Below are 19,361 nucleotides of genomic sequence, written 5' to 3'. Positions count from 1 at the left end.
GGATCGCAAAGCACTGCAGCCTGTAGCTGGGCCCATAGCACCAGGCTGCCCTGCTGGCCCCAGCAAGCCCATCCCCGTGAGCAGGGGACAGATGGGCAGGGAGCAAGTGATTGGGCTGGTGCCCCACTCAGAGGGCTGGAATAGCACACACAGTGGGTCAGTGGAGCAGCGTGTGGCATTGGCTCATTGAAAACCTGGGGCAAACCTCTCTGGCTTGTCCCGGCCCGTGACAAGCACCTTGGGCTGGTGTGAAAAAGTGTGTGTCGGTCACCTTGCTGGTTTGGGAACATGTCTGGTTTCCTCCAGTAAAAAGTGACAAACCCAGGGGCTTGTGTAGCTTGGAAGAAGGGTGCAAATCTCTCCTGACCGCCCCCAGCAGCCAGGGAAGGGGCGACAGCCCACAAGAAAGCATGTCTCCTGCAGGCGATTTGGTGGGCAGAGCCGGCTTTATGGGACTGGGGGTGGCGGGGCACGTCCCAGGCTGGGGCGTTCCCTGCCAGCTGCAGAAACGCAGGAATAAACTGGAGTGAGCAGCCTGGCCCTCATGGCGCCAGCCTTGCTGCGGCTCCGACGAGGTGCTCAGCTACACAGCCACAAAGCTCCCAGCCCGCAGCGTTGGAAGCAGGGAAAGGCAGAGCGGTGCTTGGCACCTGATGCCACTGGAGGGCACCACACACCACACAACAGCAGGCTGGGCCCAGTTCACAGTTTGCGGGAATGAGCGGAAAAGAGTTGGGCTCCTTGGCCCTGCCATGTGTCTCTGTGCCCACGGGTGGGGTTCCTGCACTCCCTGGGGTCCCTCAGCCAAACACTGTCTGGCCACGTTTCCCCGGCCCAGCGTGCGGCTCAGGCCTTTGGCTCCCATCAGCTCTCCGGGATGCTCTGCCACGTCCCTGTCCTCGCCCAGGGAATTGGGGGGAGGGGAGGGGTGGTGTCCAGCTGTGTTACGTGACCTGAGTTACATGGGGTGGGGGGGTGTCTCTGTTTTGGGGTGGCCAGGCTGGGTCACATTGCACCGGGGAGTCGCGTGGCACAATGTGGGTCTCAGTGAGCTGCGCTCTGGGTTTGGTCAAACGAGAATGTTCAAAGAAGGCCTGGCCGGGGGGTGGAGGGGAACGGGGCGGTGGGGGGGGGGGGGCGCGGTGGTGTGTGCCCCCTCCCCCACCCTCTGGCCAAACCCAGGGTCAATTTGCACAAACCGCCTCCTGAGCTGGGCCCAGGACGTGGCGGCCATGGGGCTTTCCCTGCTGAGCGGATGTTGGTGTCTGTAGAGGGGAAGGCAGGTGGGGGGGGGGGGCAGTATGTAGGGAACCACAGACCCCTTCAGTCCGTCTGAGGCCAGGGGCCAAAGATGCTCGTGGAAGTGACCGGGGAGGGTCCCATCCGGATACCTTCCATGCTCACCAGCCCTATGGCTCTGTGAGCAGGGCTCCCCCTGTCCCATGCTCCCCAAGGGGCACCATGGCATCGAAGGAAGGCCCATCCCTCGCATGGGCCTCACTTGCTTCATCTGTTGGCATGGCGACTTGTTACTTCTTTTGAGCCAGGGCGCAGCAATGCCTGTTACGGATCAAGTGGCCAGATTGTCATGCCAGTGCCAATCATGGTTTGTGGGGGCTCGGAGTGATACCCCCCCCCACTGCAGTAATGAACCCATGGGCAAAGCAAAGGCCCCCCACGGAATGACTCTCCAGGCTGGCTGCCTCTGACGGGCTGCCTTCGCACCATGATGGAGCCAGCTCGCCGGACACCTCCTGGGACGTTCAACCCTGTCACCCTGGCCCCCCCCCCGGCACCCTCAGCTGGTCTGTGATGGGCTTGTCCCAAGCTCGCTGGGCCATGGTGGGAGAAGCGCTGAGTAGGGATAGACAGCTGGGTTTGCTGTGTTGGTCCCGTACCAGCCCTGGGCTGACCCGCTTCGGGAGCTGCTTGGTTGCCTCCCTGCTGACCCGACGGTTGCACCACAGAAATGGCTTGGCGACAGCACGGCTCAGCCACGCTGGATGGCCCCTCTGGACGCCTCTCTCTGCAGCAGCCCATAGCAGAGACATGCCAGTACTGGCTTGCCAGCTGCTGGGCGCCATGGCTGAAACCAGCTGTGGGCATGACGAGTGTCCCCGAGCCCAGATGACGCTGTGTGAGTGGGGAGTGGGGGTGGCTCGCCTCTGTGACCACAGCCCCTTGGCCAGGGTCTAAGCCCAGCTGTGACCTGGCCTGGGACAAGTGGCTCTGCTTTAGTTTGCCCATCTGTATGATGGGGAGAAGAACCTGGGGTGGTGACACGTGGTGTCAATGACAACCTGACCAGCCTGGGTAGGGGCAGGGAGGATTAATTAGGTAATGTGTGCAGAGGGCTAAGAATGCCTATTCCTCCAGGCGGCAAGTCCGTTCATGGCTTGGGAGCCTGGCCTGGGATTTGCACCATCTGACACAAGTGGGACTGCAGTTTGGTGCCATCACATCCTTGTTCTGGGTTGGGCCAGAGAGGCCTGGCTGGGGTTGTTCTGAGTGGGGTTTGCAGCGGGTCTCGAAGGAGACGCTGGGGATGAATTGGGTGGAGGAGGGGAGATCTGTTTACAAGGGTGATTTCTGCCCAGAGTTGTTTGCATCAGGTTAAGTTGTCATGTGGCCCAGACCTCCGGCGGGTAGGCTGGTTGGCTGGGAATACAACCTAATACAACAGAAATGAGGGAATCAAATAGTTTGTAATATAGAGCCCAGCCTCGCATGCAGACCAATCATAACCTAGCCACACCAATAGCACTTCCAGGCATGGTCCAAAGGAGCAATCCCTGCCTCCCTGGAGACATGGCCAGGCAAACCCTACACCACCAGACCTTCCATTGATGGCTTTGCAGCTGGGAGCTCTGTGCATGACCCTTCCTGCTCACATCGAAGTACCACTTACGGCTGGAACTAAAGAGTCATTTCTTGCCCATTCATGCTGTCAGCTTAATTCATGGTCCTCAGCACCAGGACCACTGTAAGGCTCCTATACAACTTGCAAGCAGAATGCAAAAGCTCTGGGTTCAGGGCATGAAGAACTAACGCTGTGAGCTACAACACGTACATGGCCAGGCTCTCTTTGCCTGGGAGGGTGACGGAACGCAGGGAGTCCCTGATGCTAGGGCTTGCCCTTGACATCTCTGTACTCCCTGTCAGTGCAGGACATACATGGATGCAGACATTTAATTTCCCACTCTGGCCAAGGAGATGAGCAGAGTTTATTCACATCCTCACAGTCAAGTATTTCCAGCTGACCTGTGCAGCCACAAGCAGGTCTCCCTGCTCGCCAGACATGGCAGAGCCATTGCTGCGTAGAAGTGAGGCATAAGAGATGGAAAGGGCGTGCTCAGCAATGACCCAAGATGGCAGGGCTTGTGGAATCCCCACCAAAATCGCCTTGCTTGCAATCCGTTTCATTATACTTCATGAGTGCTTTGGGGGGGGGCATTGGAATCTGGGGACCTGTTTTCATCAGAGTTCATCCCAAAATGTTGGCAAGCTCAGTGGGCCGTCAGATCTTGTGAGATTTTCGCCATCTTGGATGTGTGACATGGGTTATTCTGCAAGGTTTCTACCCCTGTGGGCTGCATCCAAGCACTAGGTCCCTTCTCGCTGCAGCTTCCCCCCAGAACCAGCGAGGCAGGTTCAGAGCTGAAGATTCTTGGCTAACGCACGTGTGTGTTTAGTTCCAGATCAGGGCTTGCAATTGGAGCCCAGCTCTCGTTAGCTCTCACCTTGCTGAAGGAAGATCCCCCTACGGCACAGATAGATGATAAGACAGAAAATATATTGTCTCTATATAAATCCATGGTATGCCCACATCTTGAATACTGCATGCAGATGTGGTCGGCCCATCTCAAAAAAGATGTATTGGACTTGGAAAAAGGTTCCGAAAAGGGCAACTAAAATGATTAGGGGTATGGAACGGTAGCCGTAAGAGGAGAGATTAATAAGACTGGGACTTTTCATCTTGGAAAAGAGATGACTAAGGGGGGATATGATAGCGGTCTATAAAAGCATGACTGGTGTGGAGAAAGTAAATAAAGACGTGTTATTTACTCCTTCACATAACACAAGAAGTAGGGGGCCACCAAATGAAATTAACAGGCAGCAGGTTTAAAACAAACAAAAGGCAGTATTTTTTCACACAACGCACAGGCAACCTGTGGAACACTTTGCCAGAGGCTGTTGTGAAGGCCAAGACTATAACAGGATTCAAAAAAGAACGAGATACATTCATGGAGGATAGGTCCATCAATGGCTGTTAGCCAAGATGGGCAGGGATGGTGTTCCTAGCCTCTGTTTGCCAGAAGCTGGGAATGGGCAATAGGGGATGAATCACTCGATGATTACCTGTTCTGTTCATTCCCTCTGGGGCATCTGGCATTGGTCGCTGTCGGAAGACAGGATACTGGGCTAGATGGACCTTTGGTCTGACCCAATATGGCCGTTCTTATGTTCACATCTTGGCGGCCTTGGGTTTGTGATGGGTTGGCAGAGGTAGAGGCTGGAAGGTGGGTTCTGGGACAGTGCTTGTGAGCCACATTTTGTAGGCAGCCCCCTTCCCTTGTGGGCATTGTGGGCGCTTGGGATTTGGCAGTGACAGATGTGCCAGCAGGGAAAAAGAGGCAAAACAAACACATGGCCGTAATGACTCTGCACTGGGAAATCAGCTTCCAGTGGGTGATCCAGAGGCAATAAATACGTCTAAACAAAGGCTGCCTGCTGCACCTACTGGCACCAGGGAAACTCAATTACAGCGGGGGGTCATAATATCATTTTGTCATACTTGAGCATGACAGGCACGTGGGTCGTGATGGAATGCAGCATAAATTGTGCACGTCAGACGAGCACAGTGGAAATGAACTAACCAAGTGAGGTGAACTTTAAGGGTAAATACTGTAAGTGGATTCCTTCTACCACTCAGCCAGCCCGCAACTTGTTTGAGCAGGGGATTAGAAATGGGGTCATGCCTGCTGGGTCCTCAGCCCCGAAGCCGACCTGCTTTTGACACCGATGCAGCTTTTCTTTGAGAGAGGCCCTGACTTCGCTTCTTAAGATTCTGCTTCCAGATCTTCCGTGCACTCCCAAGGTCACTCACCCCCCCCACATCATATTTCTGAATGACACCGCTGCCTTTGGGCAGTAAAAAGAAGATGAGGTTGATAAATGTTTCTAGAATAAGGGATTTCGGTCGTAAATTGCACAATTCACTTTACAAGACCGAGAGAAGCTCATTGCGTTTTTATTGCAATGTGCTCCCTCATTTGCCTGGTTTTTATTCCCATCCTGGGCGAGTTGGTTACAGCGCTACCCTCCCTGCTGTAATTCCAGTTTTGGAAGGACTGTTTGGCTGCACAGGACTTCTATTAGTTAAATCTCATCTCACCAACGCTCTGTGATGCGGCACTTAAAACACAGCGTAAGCTAGTTGCTTCACCCCGCGTGTGGTCCAGGGGCAGGGACCGGTGGAGCCTACTGTTGTGACATGTAGGCAGGTGTATTTTTTGAACCTGTTAAGAGCTTGGCCTCAGGGATACCTTGTGGCACCACGCTAGGCAGGAAAACATCCAGAAGGGCTTAGATCCCCGTTAGTGACCAGCTGTAATATGGCAGTGTATCAAACAGGAGGGGGAGGCTGGTGGCATGAGCACGGGGTGACTCCTAGGCATGGACAGAGGGTAGCGGGGCGCCCGGCTTACTGGCCCGGCATTGTTTAATGACTCTGTTTGAAATATAGCTACCAGGAGCAAGCTGAGCGCCATGGCGTCCCGGCTGTGTGTTCAAAGCCCCAGACCCTGCGTGGCAGAGCTTGATTCTAAACCAGAGGGGTGGGGGAGGACTGTGTGATGAATAGCTGCTTCCCACCCAGCCCGGGAGCTGGAGCAGTTCCATCTAACAGGTGTGCTAATGTCCTTGAAACACCCAGGCAGTCTTTGCGACAGCCGCATCCAGGAAAATGGCAACGGCAGCCAAAAGGGTATGACAAGCCGCCGAGGAAAGCTGCACACTTCTCATAGGAGTAACAGGCCTGATGGTCACTCACTGGCAAAGCCTCACCCTCACCCTTTGAGCCACTGACCCTCCCGCCAGCCCCAAGCTACTCTCCACAAATGCCCTATGTGGGTCAAAACTCACCCCACCTTAAAGTAACAGGAACAAGAAGACAAGATGTCCAGCCTTGGTGTCTCCTAGGGCTCCTCATTCTGGCTGCTCAGCCTACCCATGGGCTCCTCTCTGCCTCAGCCCCCAATCCCTCAGCCCAGGCAGCCTTGCTCCAAAGCTTGCTCACACTCTCCTATGTCCTTGGCCGCAGGGGCCTTCCTCCAGGCCTGATATTGCAGGCTGGTGTTGCAGGGAAGCCTGGTTTAAGCCCTGTCTCCAGGGCTAGACCTTCACCCACCTCCTCGCCTGGGCCCATGCAGGGTTTGTCTTCCCAGGATGAGACAGGGCGTAGCGTCCCCATTCTACAGCTGAACTGCAGAGAGGCCGAAGGGCGTGATTTTCAGAGGGGCTGACATCAGCCAGGGCCATGGGGGCTCAGCGCCTCTGAAACTCACGGACTCAGGTGACTTGCCTGAGGGCACACAGTGCGTGAGTGGCAGGGGTCAGAGCTGCCACGCAGGAGGCCTGAGCCCCGGGCCCCTGCTCTAGCACTGACGCCTGAGGCCTGAAGCAGCGTTCCCTGAACGCAGAGCCATTTCACAAGCCAGGTTTGGCCTTTCCCAGCCTCTCCCCAGCCGCTGGGCTCCTGCCCAGGTGTTTCATTGAGCCCTGCGCCATCCAAGAGGAGCAGGTGCCACTTACCCTAATTGCTTTTGAATTTTGAATGATAAAGTCACAGCCTCACCTGTTAATTATCTGCCTTTAAAAATATAATTCTTATTTAAAGCAAACAAGATGTCTATAAATCCTCATTTAAGCCAGGAAGATTTACCGCTCGGAGAAGGAAAATCCAATAGGCTGCTGGCGCTAATGAAAGTCTCTGGAGGTCACCCCCGCTCTCTGAGGTGTAATTATCTTCTCAAGCCCCATGTTTATACTGTGGAGGCCGCTAAGCCACAGGGGAAGGCAGCTCCATCCTCTCCCGTCTCCCTCCAATAGCTTTCTAAGCTTACCTTTAATGCCGGCCTCCCCCTGTGGGGCTCTGCCTCCTGGGATGCTTGCGTGTGCGCTGGACCTAGACGATGGCGTTAGGGCTCTTGAGATCAGCAAAGGAGCTGGCAATGAGAGCGAGGGGCCTACGCTGAAATCTACGCGGGTGGCCTTGCTGGGTCAGCCCCATCAATTCCCAGGGGACTATGTCCTCCTGACAGGAATCGCCCACCCCTCCTGGCGAGGCTGAGCCAGGAGGCCAAGAACAAAATGGGCCATGGAGGCTGAACGCCCCTGCCCCGTCCCCGTTACCAGCGTCTCCACGGCTGGCCGAGTGGCCGGGGAACCTCCTGCCAGCGTGCCAGCATTCCCAAGAGCAGGGAGGGCCCCGGACTGGCAACCCAGCCCCCTTCTAAGGGCCAGGGAAAGCTCGAGCCCATGGGGATGGTGCCAGGTCAAGCTGCCTCCCTCAGGCATTCCCAGGGAGATGGCAGGTGGGCCGGAGGGGATAGCACAGGGGAGGTTTAGCAGTGAGACAGAGGCAGTCTGCACTGGTTCCAGACCGCATTGGTAGGAAAGCTGGGGGTCTGGCTGCATGGCCCAGGCACGCTGACTCCCACTGGGCCAGGGAGCTGGTTGGTCCCTGTCTCTGACCCCTGCTCGACTCTTGCTTTTCCCTTGTGGGTGGAGAGCTGCGTCTCTGGGCTGGGCCAAAGCCTGGCATGGGGCAGGGTTTGAAGAGCCATGCTGCACCACTGAGCTCACCAGAAAGCTTCCTGGCCACAACGGTGACAGGGCGTCACTCCAACAGGGCCAGGAATGGAGCTCGCCTTCAGCTGCGGGCTGCTCCGGGGCCATTCAAACTGGCACAGGGTCAACACCGCCAGCCTCGTACAGCTCCAGCCATGGTCCCTCATGTGTCGGTGCCCATGTCACGCCCCTAAGTGCCCTCACGCAGGACAGGGACATCCTAGCCAGGCAACGGGCCGTGGCGACTCCTGAATACCTGGGGCCTGTCACAAGAAGACACTTCTGGCTGGCACTGGTGCTCTGACACACTGCATGACAGCCAGACAACGGAGACTGAATCTCACTTCTCGTGCCATACAGCCAGGGCTCCGCAGGGCCAGCTCGCGTCAGGCTGGAAACGGCCCAGGAGAGGTCTGATTTCCCTCCCCTCTGCCCGCAAACCCGAGCTGCTGGCTCTGAATGGCAAGTCAAACACTCACACTCCGAGGAGACGCCAGCAGGGAGGCTGCAGACGCTGGTACTGAGGTGGTGTCAGTCATCGGTACTAGAAATGCGAAAGTCAGTTCATTCAAGCCCGGCACTGGTGGCATTGTCTAGCAGACAGCAATGGAGTACAAAGAGCAGAGCTGTCAGCTGCCTTCAGCCAGCCCAGCCCTTTACTTTCCAAATGCCAAGCTGGTGGGCTGAAGCTGCCATGAAACCCGCAGTGCCGCTGCGGAAAATGGCCTCAGCCTTTCAGAGCCGGGCGGATTCTCCCCAGCGGTGGGAGGGTGTGAGATACGGAGAGTCCAGAGGAGAGCAGCAGCAGTGAGAAAACGAAACAAACCCGATGCCTGAGGAAAGGTTAAGAATCCTGGGCCTGTTTAGCCTTGAGAAAAGCAGAGGGGACGGGAGACACCTGAGAACAGTCTTCACCTATGTCAAGGGCTGGTATACAGAGGAGAGTGATGGATTCTTCTCCCTGTCCACTGAAGGTGGGACAAGAGGAGATGGGCTTAATCTGCAGCAAGGGCAATTTAGGTCAGATATTAGGCAAAACTGTCTAACTCTCAAGGTTACAGGCCTCCGAGGGAGGTTGTGGGATCCCTGCCATGGGAGGTTTTTAAGACCAGGTTGGACAAACCCGTCAGGGCTGGGCCAGGTTGACTCAGTCCTGGGCAGCTGGATTTGCTGACCCCTCGAGGGTCCTTCCAGCCAACCTGTCTATAACTCTATGCTTGGCAAGTCTGCAGCTACTGCCTGGCCGTGCCCCCGCTGTGCCAGGCCCCTCCCCTCGTGCCCATCAGCCTGCGTCTGATGTCACGCAATGCCAGCATGATGGCGGGAGATGCTGCTGGCACTGATGGGCTCTTGTGCAGTCAGCCTCAACAGAGAGTCTAGGCTTTAACAGGCCTGGGAGATGCCCTCCTGGGGTCCCTGCAGCTCAGGGGTCAATGACAGGGGACTGGGGCCAAGCCAGTGCCTGTGCTATCCAAGCTCTGCAGGTCCCGCTTTCTCCATCTGCGTTCAGGGCTGCTCCTTCAGCACACAGCTGGCCTGCAACCTTCCAGGCACACAGCTCAGCGCTCTCCGACTGGGACCCCACTCTGCAGGGGGCTAGTGGGGCACGCTGGAGCTTGCTGGCGGCAGCATGTGTGGGGCGGGGTGGTGAACATGCTGCCCAACATCCACTTGAGACAGGCAGGGGGGCAGAGCGGGGCAGCTTGAACGAGCTAGTCCTATCGTGTCCCATGCCTGAAGAAAGGACTGGCCCCCCAGGCTGGGTGCTGCACAAACGAGTGACAGACTTGGCCCTTCTCCCACGCAGGGCACAACAAGGGAGCGTACCGAGTGCGCGGTGGCTGAGGCGAAGGGTGAGCGAGCACACGGACAGTCAGGTAGCTAGGCCCGCGTCCCCCACTCCCTTGGGGCACAAAGCCGTGGCCCTGAAGCACGTAAGACACAGTTCAGTTTCTGCAACCCCTGGTGCTGGCCCACCTGCTTCTGTTGGCATAAGACACCCCTTAGCTTTCCCCTGCATTTTGTAACGCCAAGGCATGGCTGACAGGAAAGGTCCCACCCCCCAGCCCTCAGTCTGAAGTACAAGTGGAAGGAATTAGTCTGAGACTTTCTGGGCTGTCTCTTCTAATATGCTGGCTTTTGTTTTTTGACTTCAGTAAAATCTTAACTGAACAATTACCTCTTATGGCTATGAACAGTGCATTACTGCCGCTCCCCTTATTATTAGCTGTGGTTATTGTTTGAAGATGAATAGTGGGAGATTTTTTTTTAATTAAAAGCCATTTCAAACCCAAAACTGCTAATTGCCCCCCCCCCCCAGCCCTTAAAACAATGTTTTCTGGCTTCATAACATGTGATTCCCCCTCCCCCCACCAACCAACTCATTTTGTGCATGTTAAACTCGACTGAGTTGCACGTATATCAGTTGCTCTTGGTTTAGCAGGCTGAGTGATCTCTGGCTTGTAATTTTTTTGCTCTCAGAAATTACCCCACTATCCGGAGAGTTTGGCGTAGTCTTTATAAAGCCCCTGTGTTTACTGGCGCCCAGGCCTAGACCGAAGATGCTAAGACGGCTGGCAGGTAAGACTGGCCGGCGGAAGAGGTGAAGGAAGGCACAGTTTAAAGAAAGGGGGTTGGGTGGGCTAGGAGCGCTGTGCAAAATACTGGAGAGGAAACAGCATAAAGGCAGGGGAGGCTGATTAAGGGCTGGCCAAAGACATGGTATGCGAAGCCGGGGTCCTAAACTGAAAGGAGGACACGCCTAGATTAAAGGAAAACTTGCTCCTGGCGAGAGACCTTGGAGACTGAAGCAGCCCTCCAGTGAGGCAGTGGGGCCTCGGCGATGCGGTGCCCACAAAGAGGGGCGCCAGCTGCACAGAACTGGGGCAAAGGGCCGGCAGACTGGGCTTAGGGCCCAATGCAGCGGGGCTGATGAAAGTGGCTGGGGGGGGGGGGGCAGTTCTGGAAGGGAGATGTGGAAGTAGAGGCAATACTTGCAATGCTGTTGTTACAAATGTAATTCCTGAAAAACAAGGGCGTGTGGTTGGCTGGGGTTGGGCGGGCGCCGGGGGGCGGTGTGCTCCAGCGAGGGCCTGGAGGGAGCTGGCCTGCCCGTGTCATTGGGTCTCATGCCCACAGGAAGGAAGACAAACCCAGCAGAGGTGGAAGGGTTGGGGTAGCTAAGGAAGCAGCACAGGGAGCCAGGGATGGGAGGCGGCCTGTGGAGCAGAGCTTGTGAGTCCCAGACACCCGCCAGGGTCCGTGCAGAGGGCCAGCCCTGGCCTTTGCACAGTGCATTTCCTGGGGGCAAAAAGTTGTAGCCAAGCTACTGCAGGAGATGCTGGGCCCCCAATACGGCTGTCGGAGAGCAGAGAGAGCTCCTGGGCCCGTTCCACCAAACGTGCTCGTCTCGGGGGTGGGAGAGATTCCCCCGCCCTCCTCTCGCTGATGCTCCTGTTTCATGCTTCCGCCTCGCAGAGGGGCCGCAGGGGATGCACGGTTCCTGGCAGGTGAAATGGGGCAGCCCAGCTGATCATTGCTGCTGTTACCTACTGGCCTCCTGAGCCCAGCTGGAATAAGGCCGGGTTGCCTGGCCCCCAGCAGAGTGCAAGCTCGCCCCTATCCGTGGCTTTTCCAGCGGTTAAACCAGCCTGGAAGCTCCCACCCCTCGGTGCTGAACGCTCAGGCAGCTACAAGGCCTGCCCCCACGAGCGTCCAGTGCTGCTGCTGGTCACGCCTGCTGTCGTAAACACTCAGGCAGCAAGTGCAAGGGTCCCAGGACTGGGAAGCAGGAAGGAACTGCTGCCGTAGGTGACCCCAGCACTTCCAAGGCCTTTGAGGGTCACCCCCAGAGGCTGCTCCTACCGTTGGAGCTGGGGGTGGGATTCCCTGCTCGCATAGACATGCTTGCGCTAGCTCTCAGCAAGCCAGCCCGCTAACCGTACTCGTGTAGCTGCAGTAGCAGGGATAGCAGCGAGCGGCAGCCACCCCAAATCCAAACCCTCCCGGGGCCCACGGGGTGGTCACACAGCGCGGCGGCTTGCTGCTGCGGCTACGCTCCTCGTTTTAGCGCGCTCACTCGACGAGAGCTAGCGTGAGTCCGTCTGTGCGAGCTGGGAATCGTTCTCCCAGCTCCAAGTGTAGACGTAGCCAAAGTCAGAGCTGGTCCTGCAAGGAGAGCACGGTTCTCCAGAGAGCGATGCAGGATGGAGAGAGACACGGGGGTTAACTAAAGTGTGCGCTTGGGGCGTGGATAACGTACAGGGAGCCAACAGAACGGTGGCAGAGTGAACCAGGGTGGGCCGAGGGTTAGGAGCTGCGCTCATCTGGCCTCATTGGGAAGCCCTTCATTGGCCATCTTGGAGCGTGGCCCATTGAGGACCTGTCCCGCCTGGATTGGACCCACGTTGCAGATGAAATAAATACCCGCATCTTACACAGGAAAAAAAATATCACCATGAGCGCCTGCGAGCTGGCTCCATTTACAGCAACAAGCTCCTAGCCCCAGTGAAACCAGACCCCTTTGTCCACATTACACAGGCCTGCTGTTTCCCTAGACTCACATTCCCTCTTCTTAGGTTCCCACCAGAACCGCCTGCAAAACCTCAGCTCTCAGACAGGCCCTTTTGCACCCGAACCTCTTGTCAGCGTGAAGATGTCCCCTGACTTGACTGTGACCCTGTTGGTGCCTGATAGCAAAGGTCGCCATTCACCAGTGCTGGGGAAGGAGAAAACCCAAGCTGCTAAGCACATTAGATTGCAAAAAAGGGGACACTTCATCTTCAAACTTGATTACTAGCCCCTAGCATTAACTGTGCTGGCTCTGTTTAAATGTGATTTACACAGCGCTCTCATAGTGTGGTGTCACTATGTCCCCAGGGCAAGGGAATGAATAAGTTTCATTATCACTACTTAGGAAAGGCTGATGGTTTCAGCTCTGAGCTCAGGCTGCATAATCAAATGAGGAGCTGTGCCGGCTGCAGATTTCAGGCAAGATAATATCTGACAATGATCAACTTTGTTTTTGAGTCAGGTTCCCACCCTACTGTGGAGGACACTTGCTAGTCCCCTGGCCAGCTAGCACCCTGTGCATGAGGCAGAGGCGGCCCCGGCCTAGAGCTGTGCACATGCAAAGGGACCTTTTAGGGCCTTGCTGAGAATACCCCCTGCCACAGCAAATCTGATGCACTGATCCTGCAGTTCCTCCTTGCCTCATCGCTGTCACCATAGTGGGTGCCTCGAGCTAAAGCTCAGGAGATTGGTTTATTTTCAATTAAACTGAAAAATCCTATTTTTCTCCATGAAGATTTAAATGTCCCAAAGCTGAGGGAACGGATGTGCGTAGTTTTCAAAATGGTTTGGGATGCATAAGGAGCAGATGTTACCTTCTCCCCAGGCCCCTGCAACAAACACACATCTGAGCTAGCTACATTAGAGAGACAGGCACCTTGGGGAGCGCAGACTCCACCCATAAACATGGGGACAGAAGGCTCAGGCAGATCCCTGCTATGGGCCAGCCCAAGTCCATGGCTGGCTACTGACTGCACTTGAGGTATCTAACACACCTGCATGCTCTTCACATTGATACTGAGGCTCAGGTCCAGATTCTGAAGAAGCTGGGGGTCTCCCATGGACTCTTTCTGCAGGCGCCATTTCCCCAAACTCTCTGCACTGGACTGACTGCGGAGTGGGTTGGCTCAGGGGCTGGGTGCAGCTGTTTTAGGGAGGGATCCTGGCTTGCTGGAGACAAGGGGGAGAGTTGCGGAGATGACAAGCCGTATGCCCAAAGGTCACTGCAAGCTTGGGCAGCAAAGGAGGAGTTCCTCTGGAATACTAGCGCTGGTTTCTGTCGCTCAGGACAACCGATTGTGCCGTGGCCAGGTAGCAGCACAGTAACGATGCATGCAGATACGGGGTCAGGCCATGAAATGTATTTCAGCCTGTACTCAATAGTTTGTCAATTATTCCTGAACCTTGCATTAGCCACAAATCGGATGCTGCAGGAACACCGACTGGGTAATAAACACAGATTGATGTCTTTTAAGGTCAATTTCAAAGCAAATTGACCTCTGAGGTCCACATTAACTGAAACAAAGCGAGGATTGAAAAAGCAGTCGATATATGCATGGTGGAGAGCTCACGCTATACACCCAAAGACCAACAGGCCTATAAGGACCAGTCTGTGCCAGGGAGTCGCCGACTACAGCGTATTCCCACTGTGTGGAGCTGGGTTTGTAGTTCTGAGGGGGGAGAGAAAAAGCCTCCAGGCAGCCCCCCTAATGAGACCTCTCAGCCCAGGGCGTCTCCTTGAAGATCTGATGCAGCCCTTGAGCATTTCACCGGGCCCCCACCCCACCGCACGCACGGCCCTCAGAACTCATTTAAGAGCTTCTCTTCCTAGGAAGCTGATACCGTGATGACAAACCTGCCAGAGTGCAACAAAGAGAAGAGAAAAGCACTTGTCATCAGGAATGCAGAGTGCGGAAGCAAATTTATTTTTAGATAAATTTAAAGCTTAATTTGTGAAGCTAATATCAATCAAAATGAGAGATGGGTTGTTTTTTTTAAAGTCCTTTTGCAGCAGTGCAATTTATATTGCCTGTCTCCTCACTCTCAAGGAGTCCACGTAGACTCAAAGTTTAATATCAGCTTCATCGGCTCCTTCCTTAAAATTATTATTATTATTATTTTAATAGAAAGATATTTGCAGACCAGAAATGTCATTATTTTTCCATTGACACGTTATTAAACTGCTCATTGTGCATGTCCTAGCCTCGCAGAGAGCCTGCTAGCGCATGCTAGAAGAGCGTGATGCAGGCCCCTGGATGGCATCGCTCCTTAACTGCAGCAGCTGATTAATTCTCAGAAACAGGCTGTACCCTGAGAGTGGGGATCTCACCTGCTAAGCACTGAACTTCCCCAGCCCTGCTAGGAGGGGAGACCTCCAAAGAAAACCCACGTGTGGCAATGCAGTGCAGGGAGCCCTTTTCTGTGTAGGGTAAAGGGGTGCTACGCTCATGGCGGTTCCCCCTTTTGGGTGAGATGTGACACTTGGTTTTCTGACCACTGGCAGACATTCCCTTCTCCAAGAGTGGGTTAGTTCTTTTGTCGCTGCCATTCCACGTGGAGCGCTCGGAGTCTGCATCTCTCAGAATCTACCATACTCCAGTTTCAATATGGTATCAAATCCTTAGCCACCTCTTCTTCTAAGCTGTCACAGAGCCTTGGATGTGAGCTGTCAGAAAGCTACGGCCTCCCATGCCAGTGGTGGCTGCCTTTCAGTGATGGGTAATGTGACATTTACAAAGTGCTTTGAGCTCTTCCTGGAAGAAGGATCAGGTCAAAGAGATTAAAATGAGCCCATAGGAAGCCTCCTAGCAACTGCTTCTGATAAGAGTTCAGACACATACCATGAGTTACTGATGGCCACAAAAGTGCCATCTGGTGATGACTGGGATTTATGAGTCCGTACAAGGACTCCAGGCACACACAGACACACTGCCCTGGTACTCAGAACATGCCTGCATTGGGCTCTCTGAAGAGTGTTTCTTTTTGCATTGCCAGCTGCTGTTTCCTAGCTGAGATGTCTGTATTCATTGTGAGTGTCGACTTACTTACCTGATTTGGCGCAGTCTGATTCTCAGATATCTGCCGGAGCTTGTGTTAAATGAATACTTGATAGAGGCAGGCACCTGTTAAAGAGCAACACGGCCATTGTGCATTATACATTTGAAATCTTCCCATGTACAGTGAAATCTGCCAAGATGGATATATCTGAGGGGAGAATTAAACTGCTAAATAATAAAAACCCAGTGCACCTCATAATGAAATGTAATGACTTTTAGACCTGCAAGATGAATCACACTGCTCCTTAGAGCTGCTAGCCCCTGATTTATCATGTGGTGGTAAATATGGTAGAGGCCTCTTCACTGAATTCCTTTTATCGAGGGAAACTGATACCAAAGTAAAGTTCCCGCTGTGCCCACCCTTCCCACGGGGTCCCTGCAGGATGGAGACTTTTATTACACTGAATCCTGACCAGTAGCATGCTGGGACATTTTAGTCAGGCATGCAATTGTACACCTTCATGCAAAGTGGTGCCCTCCATGTGGCGTGACCTCGTATGTATTGTGCGCGTGAGGTCACACTGTGTGGAGGATGCCAGTTTGTTCTACAAAACTGCCGCCCTCCGTGTGCATTTGGGGGCTGGATGGAATGGTCCCGGGGGCCTAGTCAGTCCTGGAGCATGAAATGTATGCCTTGCATACGCAGACGGCACGCTGCTGATCCTGGCACCGCGAGCCCCAGCCCCAGTCCTCCGTGAGAAACAAGCCAAAGAATCCATTCGTCACCCTTTATGGCCTTTCCCCATGGGAGACTCTCTCCTGCTCCCAGAGGGCCAGTCCACCAGTAGCTGGCTGGGAGTTTCACTGGCCTGGAAGGGTGCAGCCACTGACGTACCTGGGTCCTGCCCCACTGGAGGAGGGAGTTAGTCCGGGGCAGGAGAGAAGTTGTGTTGTTAGTTGGGGCTGGAAATGCTGACCCTCCTGGGACATGCAGGCTTAATGAGCAGGCCAGCAAGCCCCTGATGCATCACATCACTTTGCCAGGATTTGGGCACAGAGCAGATGCCTTTGCTGGGAGAGGAGGTCAGTGCCCCACCGAGCCCTTTGAAACCTTTCCCCTCCTGGCTAGCACCCCATTGAGCATGCCCACGTTCCACTTGAGCCACACACTGCTCTCCTGGCAAGGGTGCGCGGTGTGTCTGCATCAAAGGAGCTGTACAGCTGGGCATCATCTGTGTGCTGCCAGGGGCTGCCCTGCCAGCATCTCACCACCTCTCCCGGGGGTAATGGAGCCACTGAAGAGGAAGGGAGAGCAGGGCAGATCCCCGGGGGAGGCCGAAGGCGAGGAGCATGACTGGGGGAGCAGGGTGTCCTGTTCCGTATGCTCTCGCCCATCTCATCTGTCCCCCCTCGGGGTCACTGGGAGCAGATTCTCTGGGGGCTGCAGTGCAGGAGCCCCACGTGCAGCTGGCAGCGGCGGTTCCCCTGGGATGAGGGGAAAGCCGGCTTCTGCTGCTCATGACGGGTAACAAGCAGCAGGTTGGATCCATCGAGCAAAGCAGAGAAAAGCCCACAAAGGTGTCATGGCGCTGGCATTTATGACTGACCTAGTGCCTGCAGAACTGGGGCTTGGTCCTATGCCCAGTGAAACCGAATGGGAGCAGATCTGGGCAGGGGCTAGGGATGAAGCAGGGGCGCCAAGGCAGCCCTGCTTGGGAGCACTGTTCGCTCAGGCCCAGACCCGGCCCGAGGCCTGTTGTGAGCGCTGGGCCTAGGGAGTCACCCGACTCGTGAGCTCAGCTGGGGAAAGCATGTCCACGCTCCCAAGCCGTTCCAGTCACCTACAATGACAAGTGCTGATGGGGACAGGTAGCCAAGGGAGACGGACTAACCCGGTCAGCGTAGACAAAAAGGCCCCGAGACACAATTCCAGGGCTATGTTGAAATCAGGCTGGTTAAAAACAGGAGATGTGGAGCCAGAAGTTAATGAGCCAAAATTGGCATGTTGGATATTTGGCTGAATTGGTGGACAAAATAATGAGGGGATGGGCTATTTCCCCCCGGTCCTGCCATTCTGGGCCCTTAGAAATGAGATGTCAGCAGCTCAGCCAGAGGTCCGGGGTCTGTTACAGGAGCGGGCAGGTAAGGTTCGGCGGGCTGCGATGTGCTGGAGCTCAGACTAGAGGATCATGATGGTCCCTTCTGGCCTTCACGTCTGAGAGATTTTTGTGGGGAACAAAAGAAGAACAGAGAGAAAGAACAGACTCAGGCAACTGGAGTGAGCGTCTGCCACTCCAAGAGGCTCCTGGGACCACAGGCCTCAGAGGGCTCCTGACCAGAACGGGCCAGAGAGAGGGACTCAGATGACATCGCCACCCTACCAGCTCCATCTGAATCCCAGACGCCACCGGGGATGACAGTTGTTGCCAGCTTTGATACCATCGAAAAGCCTGTCAGAGAGATCTTTTTCCTACTAAAAACTGCCTCCAGCTAAAGGGACAGGGATCCACTGACGCTGTTTGAATGAAAGGTGTATTTAATACCTGACATTTCAAATGCTTTCACCATTCCCCCTTCTTTTCTGTGTTTAATAAAAGATTAAAAGGGCTTTTAATGGGGTGTTTGCCGTGGTACAAAGCAGGCTGCGGTCTCTGCAAGCCACACCGTAGACCTTGGGTAACACTGTTTAACGATGGACAGTGACAGGGTTCTGTTAATGCCTTTCGCCCACCTATTCCATCCCAATTACTACCCCAGCCCCAGCCCACATCTCTGGCTCTACTTTGACTCCTCTCGGACTTGACCCCAGAGATTGTTGTGCAAGGAGTCGAAACCGATGCCGGTTTGCACAGAAGGAGCCGCGTCAGAGCTCAGGACCCCGCAGGACAGGCGCTGCCGAGATGGAGACTGAAAAACTGGCCTCCTATTCTGGACACACAGCTTTGTTTCCAAAGATTGGCACCCAAAGGGGACGCCGAGACCTTCCGAGGAAGCTCAGCTGGCTGAAAGGGGCAAAAAGGTGCCCCATGGGTGCCCCAGTGGGATGGCTTGGTCAGCTCCCAGAGCCTCTGCTCTGTCTCATGTTTGCAAGACCCTCTTAGAAACCTCCACATGACTCCCCAAATGGCAAACACTGATTCCTTTTCTCCAGGCTCCTGCTACCAGTGTGGCCGAGCCATCAGCCTCTGCCTGCCGAAATACCTGCGCCAGCCACCGAGAGCTAGTCGCAGGGCATTGCACAAATCAGGGCATCCTGGGGGCTCATGGGGCATGAGTACAATTCCCTGGCAGCCGGATGAGCATCTCAGCCCCTGCGCAGGCCACGTGGGTGGCGCCTTTCCGTATTGTGGTCTGCCGTGCCGCACTGGCTGCTTGGGTCCTGGCCGGACAAGAGCCTTTCCAGGGCTCCCTGCACATGGTGCTGAGAGATGCTGAGTAATCACAGGTATTGCCTAGAGAGTCAAGGCTCCCAGCACTGAGACGTTCCCTGTGCACTGAGTCATAGCGATGCAAGGGGCAGAGTTAAGGGGCCCCAGGCTACTTCACCCTTGGTGTGTGCCAATTTGAGAGCGGGGGGGGGTTAATAGAAAATACACACACCCCTGCATTTTATCTCACCCCCGCCCCCCCCCCCACATTACAGATCTATTTAAAACCCACACAGTAGATACACAAATCCCCATAATGGCCCAGATGGAACAGAGTTTGGAGCTGCTTCCCGCCCCCCTCTGGTTGCTGGACCCATCTTCTCATCTGAAGCAAAGCAAAGTGGCAGCCTGGGGGGGCCCAGGCAGAGCACGAGAGGCGGTGGGAATGGTTTCTGGGCCAGGGGAAGCCCTTTCTGAGGCTCAGTAAACTCCTCCTGGTCACTTGGCATGGGGAGTCAGAGCCTAACGGCTTTGCCCTGATGTCAATATAAACACCCAGCCCTCCCAATAGTCACAA

Source organism: Eretmochelys imbricata, chromosome 15, assembly GCF_965152235.1.
Source record: "Eretmochelys imbricata isolate rEreImb1 chromosome 15, rEreImb1.hap1, whole genome shotgun sequence".
NCBI lineage: Eukaryota > Metazoa > Chordata > Testudines > Cheloniidae > Eretmochelys > Eretmochelys imbricata.
Note: the sequence above shows the minus strand (reverse complement) of the source record.